We start from the raw sequence: 16,269 nt of genomic DNA on the forward strand, positions 1-16,269 counted from the left end.
GATTGTCCCCAGCTCTGAATTAACCAACCAGCCAGGTGTACCAGAAGGCACACATGCATTCAAATGATCTGTTAATCTCAAACATAGGCCGATAAGGCTTAGCTTGTCCCCACATACATCACAAAATCTAATTGGCAGCAGAGTCAGGGTAGGCATATTCCCATTGCAGACTTGCCTTGCTGTTTTAAATTGCCCATTAGGGGTCACTAGAACCCAATCACAGAAGAAGCAGAACTTTTCCTGGAAATGGATCATAATTTCCTTTCTTCCTTTTGCAGTGAGAGGTTTTATTTAGAAGTGAAAACTTTCTCCCAAACGTTTAAACATGTGTAGAGGTTATTCTTTATCCTGACCCTGTGTGAAAAAAAGAGAGTATGAAAGGCACAGAACACTTGGCAATAAAACATTAGTTCCTCATGTTGTTGACGTGGTAGTAATGCAGGTCTCGCCGGTTTTTGTCGTTTTACAATATTTGGTGTGAACACACTGAGCATTCTGGGGAAAGAAGGTGCATGTAGACACATACACGTACACACACAGAGAGACAGACAGTTTGAGAGATGAAAGCAGTATTCATATAGCCAAGCAATGTTCAATCAGAAAATCCTCATCTGTTGAACACATTGTAAATCTCAAACGGCAGTTCAACTTACCTCCAGTCACTATTTTGAAATTAAATGAAAGCAGGACACAGAAAGGCCAGTCATAGTGCAGTGGGCTACACCCTCTTTGCTTTTCATTAGCATTGCAACCGGGCCTTGCCGCTTCCATTAGTGCAGCGTCACCCACAGACCTAAAGATTTGAGGCACATTGTGATCCAGTCATAAACTGACTCTGGATAATGCCTATGAGCAAGTGACAATCCCTACATATGCACTCCTTCAAAGGCCACTCTCAATTTTGGGAGCTGGGGGAGGGGTGGACTTTGGTAATAGAGCACCCTGACCGATGACAAAATGTGGTGTGTCCCCAAATTTTGCATATTTTCACAATAATTCCTTTTGGTACAGTTGCTCTTTTATGGATCTTATCAGTAGGTACCCATTCAAATATAGGTTGTTGATGATGGTGTTATTTTGTGCCCCCTCAGCACAGCACCCTGTGTGGTGGAGCTGCCCTAAATCCAGTGCTGTGTCATGAACTGACAGGACAACAGGAAGGAGGAAGAGGATCCTGGCGAAGGGTGTAGCCAGGACTAAGACACACTGGGGCAACCAGGGGGTGGGGAAGGAAGTACTCACAGGTTGACGGAGGATGGCAAGAGGATGGAGGTCAGTGCACAGGAACCACCAGAGCAGCAGAACCCATCACCAGAGAAACCCCTCTCTTCATGAACACGGAGGGCTCTGAGGTGTAGAGAGCAGCAGGCTGGGCGCTCCAGAAGGCTGAGGCAAGCAAGGGCCCACAGCCCAGCTCCCTAGCTGGCCAGGTGGGTCTTGTTAGCTTTGGGAAGAGGTGTGTGATTCCTCAGCTGGAGGAGGCTTGGAGCAGGTGAGGGTCACCTGCCTCGTCAAGCCCAGATGCTGCAATCAGCAGGCAAAGTACAAAAGGGAAGCAGAGCTGAGGGGCTGTGTTTGCTGAACTGCTCATGTTGGTTGACTGTGACTTGGATGTTCCTGGACCTCTATGGGACTGTGCTTTGGGTTTGACTCTGGACTGGGTTTCCTGGACTTTGGATGTGTGGATTGACTCCTGGTCTTTGAAATTTGGACTTGACATCCTGACTTGTGGCAAGGTAGGCCAGGGGTTCAGGACATGCTGACTAGGTCATTGTGTGTCATCCAATACTCCAGGCTTCCTCAACCTTGGCCCTCCATCATAGCTGCCAAGTTTCCCCTTTTCTCGTGAGGAAGCCTATTCAGCATAAGGGAAAATCCCTTTAAAAAAGGGATAACTTGGCAGCTATGCCCTCCATATGTTTTTGGCCTACGACTCCCATGATCCCTAGCTAGCAGGACCAGTGGTCAGGGGTGATGGGAATTATAGTCTTAAAACACCTGGAGGGCTGAGGTTGGGGAAGCCTGCAATACTCCCTAGCCCTGGTTTGTGGGGTGTCCCAGCACATGCTTATTATCTATTGAAGTAACTTGGGACTAATGCAAATGTCACACCATGCAAGACTGGTAGTAAGGGGGTTGGGAGGGTGGATGACAATACCTGCAGGACACCTAAAGGGGGGAGCATGACTTCTATAATTATTGTTATTAGCATTATTAATTTCATTTCTATGCCGCTTTCTATTCTTAAGAAAAAATCTCAAAGCAGTTTACAGCATATTAAAACATAAAACAAAACAATCCAGAATAAAACAATGCTGTAGAAAATCAAGTATATATTCAAAGCTACAGAATTAACAGGAAACTAAAATATTATCTTAAATATTTCAGAATGAAACATTACAAATGAAGTCAACAACAGAATGCACATTTAATGCAGAAGAGTTAATAATAATAATAATAATAATAATTACAATTAATAAACAACAATAACATTTTTAATTTATACCTTGCCCATCTGGCTGGGTTGCAAAAAAAACTTTTAAAAATTCAAAAGAAAATGTTACTAAAGGCAGTCAAATATAAAAGGCACAATTAGAACAGCATGATTAACAAGAGAACAGACTATTATCACAATGCCAACTTTTTCACTGGTGTGCGTTGGATTTGTAGGTAGTAGTAGAGTATATTCTGGAATCAAGGCTGGCTGAATATATTGTATTGCTTGGTTATTTTGTTAAAAGGTTGGGTAGGAATGCTAGAAAGAAACAAAACCAAATAAACCAAACATTCAAGCATGAATTCCTGTGGCATTGTGTGGCACTAGTAGGATTGCACACTGTTGTATTATTGATGTTCCTAAAAATATTGGTCTTTCAGCTAACCTCTTAGATTCTCTGTCCAAATGGACCAGCTCTGCCTCAAACTATTTGCCTTGTAAAATAACAACTTTCTTGCATTGGTACCAGATCTTCTAGCAAGTTTTCTCTCTCCCAGCCTGACCTAGAGTTTTTGGGGATCGAACACGGGACCTTCTGCATGCATAGCAGATTCTGTCCTGCTGAGATACAAGCCTTCCCTAAAAGATATCACACTGGTGCTGGATTAGTTAGGGCACATTTAGTGCTAAGGACTAAATCAGATCAAATATATGGAAAGACCTTTGGGATTAATGTTGGCATGAGCATGCCAAGCTGATAGCAGAAGGAAGAGTGGTATAATTACAAAACACATAATGAAAATGACAGACCTGAATTAATAGTCTGGGCACCAGCATGACCTTCTGCTTAGCTGTTTCTAGTACAATAATAATAATAATCCAGATACCATGTTCCTTTCTCACTGCATATTTCTTGTTGAAGATGCCCCCTGTGGCAATTTGTATCCTTTCAATCCAAAGGGAAGGAACAAATTGGGTTTCCAAAACAAATTGCCCTTTCCTTGTCTGTCTCCGCAGCTGCAATCGGGAGGGCCAAAGAAAGCACAGTTCACTTGGGAAACCTGAACTCTCGCTATTGCTCCTGTGATAAAGGATGAGCATAGCCAAGGGCATGTTTTCCTCACAATCCAGCAAGAAATCTTCTGCAAGAAGATGTCAATTGTGATAACACAATTTTGAGACTCCCTCCTTCCCGAGACAGTCAGGGCCAAACTAGGCAGGATAGGAGAAGCAGCACTGGTGGTTCAAGTTGATATATAGCAGGGGCAGGATGCGGCCCAATCGCCTTCTCAATCCAGCCCACGGACGGTCCGGGAATCAGCGTGTTTTTACATGAGTAGAATGTGTGCTTTTATTTAAAGTGCACCTCTGGTTTATTTGTGGGGCATAGGAATTCGTTCATTATTTTTTTTCAAAATATAGTCCGGCCCCCTACATGGTCTGAGGGACAGTGGACCAGCCCACGAAAGAAAGAAGTTTGCTGACCCCTGATATATAGTTTGGGCTGTGAGGGAGTTAATTTTACAGCAAAAGGTACCTATGGACAAGGGGTCTCCATAGGTGCTGATAGAATATAATATTGGGGGGAGGAGGCAGGCAGAGGTCAGGGCAGCCCTGCGGGCAAAGAAAATGGGAGTGGAGCACAAGGATTATTTATTTATTTATTTATTTATTTATTTAGTTTGTTTGCTCGTTCATTTATAAAAAGGTTTCTGCATTCACGTCCAATCTTGCCCCATTTTGAAATGTATAAATTGGTGTGTGCTTTTCTTTTTGTAAATCTACCAAAGAATGAAATGAAATGAAATGAAATCAGGATTAAGGGGTTTTCTCAGGACAGCGGAGGCCGAGTATGCTTTGTCCCATTGGTGTGGTAGTGACGGCACTCGCCTTTCTTCTGATAGGAGTTGCTCTGTGGGGGGGAGGGGGGCACCAAAAATGGTGGGTTGAGAAGGGTCAGTTTTGGGGTGTGTGAGCAATGTCTCTCATTTTCATCTGAGGAATGTTGAAGGGCATGAGTTAGGTGATCCGGAACAGCTGAAGAGGTTCTCCTTGCGTCAGTGATGGCAGCTGAATTGCTCTCTTTCCTCAGTAAGGGAAAGAACAGGAGATGTGGCGGAGGGAGGCATTCAGTAAGGCTGAGGGCAGCAAACAGCCTGCGGCCTACCTCTGTTATGGATCCTTTGGGATAGAGCCCAGACAGTAATGATCCAGATGATATTCCTGCCTAGTTTCTCTTTCTCTCTCCACCCCCTTGTTAAAAAAAACAAACAGGCTTAAGCAATTGTCAAATATTCATTCTTCACCTGAGCCAAAAGGATTTAAACCTTTGTGGCAGTGTGGGGGGAAAAGCACACCTCCTAAAATAAAAAGCACGGTTTGTTTAGAAATCTAAACAAACAAATGAAAAACCTCAAGAGGAAGCATCCTTTTGGGCGTAATGGGCATGAAGGAGGTGTGGGCAAAATTAATCAAAGAGAAAATGTGGCTGGAGATAGATCAGGAAGCATTTGCTAATGTGACAGAATAGTCCTCAAGGGGAATTAGGGCAATCCACAGAGCTCAGGCTCCGTAGGCTGTTCAAAGTGCTGGAGAATATAATTGGGGAAAGGGCTCTGCAGGAACCGGAGGGCTGGGGGTGGATGGGAGGAACAAACTGGACTGCTTTCTGTCTCACCCTTCTATTATATTCATGATCTATAAAGGAAAGATGGAATAGTTAGTGGATGAGCAGGTGAGGCAGGCAGTTTGATAGCCGGGCACGAGCTTCTGGCCTTAAAAGGGAATTATCTCCCAGGATTTGCTTTCTTCAGTTAGCTGGTGGCAGCGATTCTGTGAGTGCCATTCCAGAAAGCATATAGCCTTTTTGTGTAATCCATCTGCTCTGCCATTTTAATGCAATTTCACAACTGGCTTTAACCCCCAGCCCAGCCCATTACGATACTATACCTACCACCAGTTTGTTAGCTCTCCTCCTGGATCAAAAACCATGTAGAGAGCATCCATCTATGACTCATAGAACTGTCCCATTTTGAGGGTCGGTTTTTCGTTTATGGGTGGTTTTCTCAGAAAGAAATTCCAATAGAACTGCAGGAAGCTGGCATTTAACTTGGCCAGCTCAGTCATTTGTGTTCGTTCGTTCTCTCTCTCTCTCTCTCTCTCTCACACACACACACACACGTACCCAGGATCAAAACTGGGGGGGGGGGGCCGCAAGCCATGGTCGTTCAGGTTGTGACATTTCAGCACGGAAAAGGTGAATGAAACCAAAATTTTAAGGAAATTATATGTAATTATAGCAGTGCTTTATTACGGTAGTTATTACAATTATTTGCTTGAATATATTTTTTTTATTCTAGTTACATGTCTTATACTAATATCATTTTTCTTGGGTTTGAAGAAAACTTGTTCAAAACTTTCGTTTCAATCCAGTCCTGATTTTCCTTGAAGAATTTCCGATGGACGCTCATCAAACACAACCCATTCAGTATGTCCTCTCCCATTGTACTTCTGAGCCAGGTCTTTACCCTTTAAAATTTAATTTTCTACAGAAATTACTTAACTTACCTTTTTGGAACCAGTTTCTTATATCCATTTAGGCAGCCTCGATGTCGTCTAAATGTAAATAAGAAGGTAAACTAATAGCAGGCACCGGGTGGCTCAGTTTAGTGGTGGGCGGCTCAGTTTAGTGACATGGAACTCACTAGACCCCTCTAGAAGATTCCCTCTTCTCTCTGGTAGAGCCTGCTAGCCTCCCTTGAATCCCAATGGCTGGCTGACATAGATTCCTCTACCAGTCGGTTTTTACACCATTTCAGTGTGGTAAAACAACTGATTATTCGCCACCGCCCTACCTAATTTTGTTTTGTTTCATCACTTTATAACCATTTATTTTATTTTTTTTGCTTCTGGGGGGGGCAGCTGCCCCCCTTGCCCCTTGCTGAGTACGCCCTCTCTCTCTCTCTCTCTCTCTCTCTCTCTCTCTCTCTCTCTCTCTCTCTCTCTCTCTCACACACACACACACACACACACACACACAGACACACAAACACACTTCCTGATAAGTTTTATCTGAATAGTTTCTCTGTTCGTGTGGTGCATGATGAAGACAAAAGCAAATCCCAGAGAATAGTATATACAGGACAGCAGGGAAATGATAGAAACAATCACACTCGCACACATACCGTGTTTCTCCGAAAATAAGACACCATCTTATATTTATTTTTCCTTTAAAAAACCCCCACTATGGCTTATTTTCAGGGGATGTCTTATCTTTTTCCTCCTCCTGCCGCGGCCGGCATTGCTGCTGCGCCTATCACTATGTCTTATTTTCGGGGTATGGCTTATATTCCTTGAATGCTTAAAAAATCCTGCTATGGCTTATTTTATGACTACATCTTAAAATAGGGGAAGCAGGGTAAGTGCAAACTCATAGGCTCCAAGGGGGGAATCCAGCATGGAAAATGTTTGGAGTCTTCAAATCCTCCTCCCACAAGTTTGTTTTGGCCCCTGTGAGGGGAAAGGCAAAAAATTTGTTCTGTGAATAAATCAAAGGTGGAAGGGCCACGTCAGACTTTGCAAGAAATGTATGTGCAGGAACAAGCATGAAGCCCACCTCTAGCTAATCAAATGTGACTCTCTCTCCTGCTTTCTCTCCTGCAAAATAGACAGGTGTGTGATCATGTCCAATGTGATGACGGGCATTTTCAGTTTTTACACTGCACCTCTGTAGAAGTGCTTTGTGGAGTAGTCCCTTGTTTTCTGGTGGTGTCGGTTGGCACCTTTCACCAGTGTTGTTACGTTCCCATACAGAAGCAGGTTGTGAGTGTGGATTCTTTCAGTCCTGGAAAGTGGAGGTTCGTATTGTTTGCTAATAGGCAGAGGAGAGGGAACTGCACCAGGGAATCATGATAGGCAGCCAACACCTACCCACTCCCTTTGATCCACATGCATGCTCATACTTACCTTTAGCTTCTTCCTCCTTAACAGTCCTATTGCCATAGCAACAGAAATCTTAGGTCATGAGTCATTATATATATAAAAAAACCCACAACAAATATGTCATCACTGATTATAGCAAGGGCAATGGAATCTAATTTTTGTCAGAGACATAACAGTGGTTTTGCATAATTGTATATTAATACTCAACATGACAATATTTGGTTAAAATTCATGAATTCTGTTCTAAAAGGAGGGATAACGACCGGAGGCTTATTTCTTCTCCTTTTAAAAACATGTTTAAGGCTTGAATTCATATTTGAGCAGACTCCTTTTTAATTATCTTATTATTAATGAGAAGAGTGTGCAAAACACACACACACAATGTGAGGTTTCTAACTCCACAAAAAAAGAAAGGCTAGATCATATTTATTAAATGTAGGCAACAGTAAAGTACAAATTACTCGAGCTGAGTCAGGCCTCTGTATACCAGATGCTGAGGAGCACAAGTGTGGGGAGGAAGCTGTTGCACTCAGTTATGGCTTGTAGGCTTCCCATAAGCATCTGGTGGTCTGCTGAGAGAACAGGATGCTGGACTAGATGGCATGGGCGTAGGCAGGGGGCAGTTGCCCCCCTAGAAGCAAAAGGCTGAGGGGCGCAGCGTGGCGGCCCCAGGCTTATGCGCCCCTCTGGAGCTTTGGGAGCGGGAGCCTGGGGTGGCCGCCTCGGAAGAGCTGAAAGGCGCAGGCCACGTAGCCCCGCCCACATTCCCATTGTGGCCCCTCCCCTCCCGTGCCTTGGCCCCGCCCCTTGCCCCCTAATTTTGATCCTGGGTACACCCCTGCTAGATGGCCCTTATGTTCTTCTTTACAAAGTGCATAGGTAGTTAGTAAAGCTATAGAATTCACTACTACAAGGTGTGATGACTGCCACCAACGTAGATGGCCTTAAGAGAGGGATGGAAGAACAGGCTACCAGTGACCAGCTCTGATGACAATATGCTACCTCCAGCTTCTGGAGTACAACAGCAGGAGCAGGGACAGACTTTGGTAATATGAGAAAATGGAGGTGGGGGCAAATTTTCTCAAATATTATTTTCAAAATAATTGCTTTGGGTATGGTTGATTTTTCTCTGTGTGTACCATCAGCAGCAAGGGGATGTGGGTGGCGCTGTGGTCTAAACCACAGAGCCTAGGGCTTGCCGATCGGAAGGTCAGCGGTTCGAATCCCTGTGACAGTGAGCTCCCGTTGCTCGGTCCCAGCTCCTGCCCATCTAGCAGTTCGAAAGCACGTCAAAGTGCAAGTAGATAAATAGCTCCCATTGCGGCGGGAAGGTAAACAGTGTTTCCATGTGCTGCTCTGCTTTGCCAGAAGCAGCTTAGTCATGCTGGCCACATGACCCGGAAAAACTGTCTGCGGATGAATGCCGGCTCCCTCGGCCAGTAAAGCGAGATGAGCGCTGCAACCCCAGAGTCGTCTGCAACTGGACTTAACGGTCAGGGGTACTTTACCTTTACCATCAGCAGCAGGAGCAATCCTGCTGCCTCTGCCTCCTCCTCCTCCTAGTCCCCTCCCTCTGTCAGGTGAAGCTGGCCAGGTGGGGAAGTGAAGCCTCGCCTCTCACCTCAGCAAAGATTCTTCCCCACCCCCTGGCTCTACAGCGCCCCTCGCATCCCGCAGGCCCCTGCTGCTACCAGGAATAGCCTTAGACGTGCCTCCTTTGGTGCTGCATGAACTGGGGGGATGTGCTGGGCACCGTGGCACAAAGGCGACTAGAATCGGTGTTCCAGCACCCCACAACCCAGGTTCCAGGCGCTACGTAGCGCCTTGCTTTTCTTTTCCCGGTTTCTAAACACTGGCTGGTGAGAGGTGAATATTGTTCCCATGTTCTTCCTGTTTGTGGGCTTCCCAGAGCCATCTGGTTGCGCATTGCAGAGAACAGGATAGTGGACTAAACAGGCCTCTGGCCTGAACATGTTTTTCTTTACCTGGTGTCTTGTTACCCTCATTTTCACAGGCTGTGCCTTTTGGTTTATCTTCCAGATGATGAGAATGAGACCTAGAAGGGCTTGCATACTTGTACAATGAGGATTCCAGGGTTATGCAAGGTTAATTTATTTAGGCAGGAGTTTTAGGGTGCTTCAGTTTAGAAAACCTCCTCTTGATTACTGTTTGCTGGAGCTGCTTGGGGTGTTTTGTGGGTTGTACTTCTAGTGCTCTAGCTAGTTCATTGTTAACCGGCTTTAAGTCACAAAGAGAAAGGTAGGATAACTCCCACTTTTATAAATGATGCTGTTGTAGATGGATGGATCAGACATAGATATAACTACGCTAAGCTTGGCTACTGATGTGAGAGAGTAATGGACACTAATAGGCATTTAAAGGCTGTGCCTGTTTCTGCACCCTTGGTATTTATCTATATGATTTTTTACCTCTCTGCAGCCCCCAAAGGCTCCCAGATCAGTGTACAAATATCAGTAAGCTGATATAATAATTAATAACTGAGGTGCTCAGTATGTACACTTGTAAATAAACATTGTTTTCTGGAATTTCAGACAGGGTCTCTCCCAGCCCTACGTGGAGATGCCAGAGTTTGAACCTGGGACCTTCTGCATGCAAAGCCACAGCTCTTCCAGATTCAGTGAAATCTCCCTCACCTGCACCAATTTCTCTGCCTACAAAGAGAGTGTAGAATTTGGAGAGGCCATTTGTGTGCATCTCTGATTGGTGTTTAAAAAGGCTGTGTGACTATATAAAGCTGTGACTATGTACATCAGTTCTGAAAGGCTCAGAAAGAAGGATATCCCAAGGAGATGTTTAATAACCGCACAAATGCAAGGCAAAGTTAAGTCTTAAATAATAATTTTTAGAAATGCATTTGGCAAGCACCTTGATTCCATGGGATAAAAGGACAGAGAGGGCCTACTAGAGAGAAGGTAAAAACAAATCCCAGTGAAGAGTAATGGATGAAGCGGGTGAATCCATTGCCTTTGGTTCTTAAACTAATGTGAACAACAAAAAACCCTGTCTCAACACCCATTGTGTGTCAAGTGTGTCTCCTGCTTCTGGCCCTTAAGTTCTGCAACAGGAGAGGAAGGGAGAAGGGAAGGAAGGGCTATTGCTCCTCCCCTCTATATCCACTTCGTGCCCCATCATTTTTTGCTTCAGGGAGGCATGTTTGATGAGTCTTGGCTGCCACCGCAGTGGAGCATCATTGTCAGCCCTGGAGTCCCTTAAGGGAGTGCGTGACAGGCAGGGAGAGTTATAACTGTTGGGAGCGAGAGAAGAGAATGCTCCAAGCAGGCTCTTCCATGCAAATCGAGGCCTTAAATTGCACAGAGATAAATCACAGCAGTGAGGATTTGAATGACTCCCATTTAGGAGGGGCATTTAAGCCTGCTGGATATTCACAAGGGATCAGGCACTGTATCATGCAGAGCAAGCAGATGTGCCATTTAGGAATCAGACGTATAACTGGCTTTGGTCATGCATAGGATTGATTGGACTGTATCCTGAGCCCTCCCACATTGATAATCCTAGCACATCAGACTATTCCTGCATATAGGCCCACAGAAGCAGATATCCACCCCTCTTAATCAGCGTCAGAGACAGGGTTATAAGTGTGCCCCTACCAGACCCCCTATGAGTCTCTCCCACCACCCCTGTAGTTATTATCATCTTGCTAAATGGTTACTGCCCATACCTGTCAAGTCTCCCGTTTTTCGCGGGAAACCCCCGCTTTTAAAGCCGTTTCCTGCTGTTGTCCCGAATGGCGAAATATCCCGTAATTCGCCCGGATTTTCAAAAATCGGGCAGAGTGGCACCGGAAGTCACTTCTACGCATGTCTGGACATGCGTAGAAGTGACTTCCAGTGCCGCACCACTGCTGATCCTGGATTTTTCAGTCCGGGAGTTGACGGGTATGTTACTGCCTGCCCAGTGCATGTGTAAGGGCAGCCCTTTAAAAGTGATGGTCAAACTGGTCTGGTGGTAGAACATGAGATTCTGCACAGGGACAAAGTACAGGTGGTGGGTATCCCAGTTTACTGCTTTCCTTGGGAAGAATGTCTGTATATTTCTTAATATGTCCTGGTGCCTGCGTTTATTTTCACGTAATCGTTGCCCTTCACTGCTGAGACTGATTGGTGAACACACGTTTCACACGCAGAAAGGCTGATACAGTGTCACAGATGCACGTGCTCTGATGCAGACCCTTTAATGCTAAAGACTAGTCCTTTAAATGCTGAGATGCGTGTTATAAATGAAAGAGACTCGGAAGTCAGCAAACCATAAAATTAGCATTAGTGTGAAAATGACACCATTGCATCATGTTGAATGCAAAACACACAAAGCAAGAGGCAGTTGCATCAAATTTCCTCCCTCTCCCTGCCTGCGCGCTCTCAAATATGTGAGCTGTAATGATTTACAACAGCCCGCAAGGTACAGCAAGAATTTGCAATAATCCCCAAATCCAGACTGCTTCCAGTTTAGCAGTGTCCTTCCATTGGTGTGCTTAGGAATCCTGTGATGGATTGGACATATGGAGCCCATCAATTTTTAATGGAAAATCCATTTAACAAAATGTTCAGGAAAGGTCTATTAGCAGCAGCCTGCAGAAACATCACACCCTGTACATAGATTTTGTTTCCCCTTTGCTTTCAAAATGCAACGTAATTTTCTATCCTGACATCACATAATCCAGGTGTGATTCTGTACTTCAAACATTCTAACGCTGCTTAGCTTTTAAAAATGAGAAGTAACAGGCCTCAGAATTGGAGAGGCAGGGAATCTGAAATGAAAGCTCTGCACCAGGCATGTTGGCATGAGGGATGAAAGTACTGGTACCGGTACCCTCCATTTCTCTTTTTTCCCAGTCTTAAGTTCAGTTCTCCACATTTCACAGCAAATATGTATACCTAATGAAAATTCATCAGCATTAGAGTGTGAATTTCTTCCAGTGAAGAGCATTGTTATTTGCAGTTTTGGCTAATGCTTTTGAAAGCAATTTCCCCTAATATAATGCATCTTTCCCCAATATATTCACTTTGTGGTCACTTTCTCCTAATACATTTGTGTTTTTGTAAGCATTTGGTTGGTGAACTGAATAGCAAAATTCAGCTGAGTGCAAATTTCAAAGGATAGCTGTGTTTCAGTGTGCATATTGTTTCAGAAAGTGCAAATTTGATAATTTTGCTTCAAATGAGTCCTGAATCGAATCTCTCTCCCATCTCTAGTGGGGTCTGACTGTGATGACTTCAGTGAAATAAGGGCCTTTTTATTTTTATTTTTTTGCACCCCCAGCATCACTCCCCCCTCCAATCATCCCACAAGAGTAATGGAAAAGGTTTTAGCTATCGACAGTATGGAAGGTATATGCTCTAACACTGGTTACCCTCTTTTCTTTCTTTCTACACCTGGACCAACTATAACAGCAGATACAAATCACTTGTGACATAAAGCTTCCTCAAGTAATTCAGATTGTGCATTTAAGTGGAGGTCCATTGTTAAAAGTGTTTGTGTGCTAATCAAATTGCAGACAAAGCTGAACAAGAGGTGTAGTAACGAAGAGCAAAATCTCATTGCTTCCACACTACTATTGCAAACAAGTTTTGCTTTCTCCAGGTAAAATATTTAAATAACATAGTAAGCATCTGGTTGAATCAGATCAACACCTCTGTATTCTGTTCTCACAGTGGCCAACCAGATGCCTATGAGAAGCCTGCAAGCAGGACCAGAGGACAATGGCCTTCAACCGCCTCACCACTGGAGGCTAAATAAAACTGGGTTCTGAGTTTGAATTTGGCTCTGCTGTAACGAATGTGATCAGAATGACCATGTGCTTGAGAAGTTCTGTTTGGCCCAGTGATATCTGGGGGATAGAAACTGCTGTCTCGCCAGAGATATTAGCTGCTTTTCCAGATTTTCCATAGCCCGAAGATTCTTGTTGTGGGGAATCCAAGAGTTCAAATTCTGGCTTCTGGCAGAATCAGGCGGAGTCTTATGTTCCACTCCCTGTAAAGTACTTTCACAATGGCAAACAGAGTTTCGTAATCCTCATCAGAATCCAATTTTTAACACCCACCTCACCTCAGCGAGGGAGGAAACAAAGCTGCCTGTCAGATTGGAAGTGAAGTGAAGCAAATAGGACAAGCTTACTGCATCTGGCAACTGGGCTTAAAACAGGCAGTTGATTGACTCTAAAATGACACCTGCTTATTCTGCAGTCTGCTTTCTGGGTGTAATGAGATGAAGCTGCTGACTTTGGTATTATATATATGAATGACGGATTTGCATTCTTCCCATCATGGCCCTCAACCAGCTTTTAAAAGTAGCAGGAATCTTGTATCATATTATGAGGGACAAACGCCATAGTACTCCTGCATCAGTGCAGCCAGGCGCCTTTATCTGCCCCAGCCGCAACAAAACATGTCTCTCCCATATTGGTTTCTACAGCCACAGCAGGCACTGTGACTCTCCAACAGCTTGACTTCACTTTCAAAGGCTCACTATTTTTCACCATGTTCCATGAATGAAGCCTCCAGGAACTGAGGCAGAGCAAGATTTAAGTAAATAGGTCTGACACTGCTATGTTTAGTTTGGCCCCTACAGTGCAATCCTTTGCATATTTACGCAGAAGGAAGTTCCACTTCGTTTAATACTCCATATTACGTATGTTTCAGATTACCGATTTTGAGGCAGGTCTTTCCCCTCTTCTGGATCCCTTTCTACTATACTGTTCTACTGAGGCTGTCCAGATTCCTGAGGTGAGTCTCAATAGGATTATAAGAAATAATTGTTGGGGAGTAACTTCCCTATCTTCTTGCTGACCTTGTGAGGAAGTATCTCCATAGTAGAACCACACATGTAAAGCCACATTCGTGGCTTAATCAGCAAATGCTTAAAATGCCTGCTGTACTATATTTCAAACTGCATTAGCACGTTGTTGTAAACACCAGAGAGGAGGTGGGAATGTCTTCACCTGAAATGCATTGCCTGTTGGTTTCCCCACACCTGCTTTACCCTGAATTCCTATTCAGGAAGCTGTTATCTGCACATGCATTATTGTCAAATGTACACACCAAGAAAATACTGGATGCATATTAATTTTGGCTAACATCATGTGTACATGGTTTCTAACACCATTGGTGGGAGTGCACTGGAGCCAGAAGTGGCATTCTGTGCTTATTTTACATAAGTGCAACAGACCAATAGGGAGTGCCTTTCATTCTCTAGAAAGAGAGCCACATTGGTTCAGAGAAATACTCTCAAGGCAGCATAAGGCATGTGTGCTGAGCTTCCCCATCTTATGCTGATCTTTGGAGCACAAAAGATAGGCAGATCATTCTATTTCTGGTCCATGTAAATTCCACATGTGCTTATTCTTAATACCATTTTGTCCTGTTTTAACATTCATTGCAATTTTACACACACACACGTTTAAATGTAATTTAAATGCATACATAAATATGTATTGTATTACAAAAAAAGTATTTAAATATTATTTTATCCCAATGTATGCATTTATATGTATATTCTCTTTCAAAATACACATTTTAACTTGTTTTGGCAATATTTTTTTTTAGCTAAGAAGTTAATTGCAAATTTTGAAAAATGCAAAATCTGAAGGATAATTACATTTCAATCTATGGGAAATGTGAATTAGGTTAGTTTAAAAATGCAGACCAAATAAATTTTTTTTATCCCTTCACAAATGTGGCTCATGCAAGCACTAGTGTGTTTGCAAAATGAAGTATTTAGTTTGAGTAACACTTAAAAATTCCCAATTTGAAGGCATGGATGTGAGCTTGTGCCTAAAAGCCTTTCGTGGGTGAGAACTGAAGATATCTGCGCAAGGTGCTAAGTATTTCTTCCCACTGTGCAGAACATCTTCAATACTCATTGACCTGACTGGAATGTAAGGAGATATAGCACCTCAAAACTATAGAGTTTGAATATTCAAACTGTTAGTTTATGCAGGGTCCCAATAAAACTGCCTCTCCCCAATTTCTATCTCTGAAGCAGTCTGTCTTTTTGAGTGTGTGCACTTCTGTTCCCCCATGATTCAAAAATGCAGCCCACAATTTTGTGACGTTGTCTGGTGGGAAAACCGTAACAGCCAGCCATACTTCTGTTTGGTCGACATTTTATTCTGCTTGTCCCGTGTTTTCAAGGCACATATTTGAGAGGGTTTTTTTTTATTTGTTCTGCTGCTTTCCCTGGGAAAACCTGCTGTTTACCACTGAATTGGAACAAATGTAAATCTACAGAAAAGTCAATTGAAGTTTGTTATGATTCAGAGGCAAACGGTGGGTTTTCTTGGGGAAAGTGGCAGGGCAAACGAAAAACCTCTTGGACTTGTGCCTAGAAATCATTGGAGAAGCTGAAGTGTGGACAAGCCCTTGCAATGTAAAACTCCCACAATATTTCTGGATATATTTTTTCCTGGAGACATTTAACACAGAAATGAGCATTAAGATTCTGCTAGATTCCACAAGATTTCCAGAAGTGGATTTTACGTTGTCTGAAAGATCACATAAAATGCAGAAACCAACAGGTAGTAAAACATTGGGAAGATGGAGCCAAGGTAACTTTTATAACCGGTTCCTAGTCTTGATAATCAGCTGAAAAGGGTGGGCAACCCCCTCCTTTCGCTCCACTTGGCAGTGAAGTGGAGCAGTTGTTTTTAAAACATTTATTCTTGCTACCATACCTGCAGAAACAACCTCTTGTGGAGAGCAGGAGAAATGACACCCACACCGCAGTCGTTCTTGTCAAAAGGCAATACTTTAATGTTCAAAACTTTCTACACAAAGTGCATTTGTCTCCTGTGTTTTGTTTTTGTTTCCTTCACTGGGGAGACTTTCCAATGAGACATCCTTTCCGCCCTGTGCAGT

Source organism: Zootoca vivipara, chromosome 10 (genome assembly GCF_963506605.1).
Source record: "Zootoca vivipara chromosome 10, rZooViv1.1, whole genome shotgun sequence".
Taxonomy (NCBI): domain Eukaryota; kingdom Metazoa; phylum Chordata; class Lepidosauria; order Squamata; family Lacertidae; genus Zootoca; species Zootoca vivipara.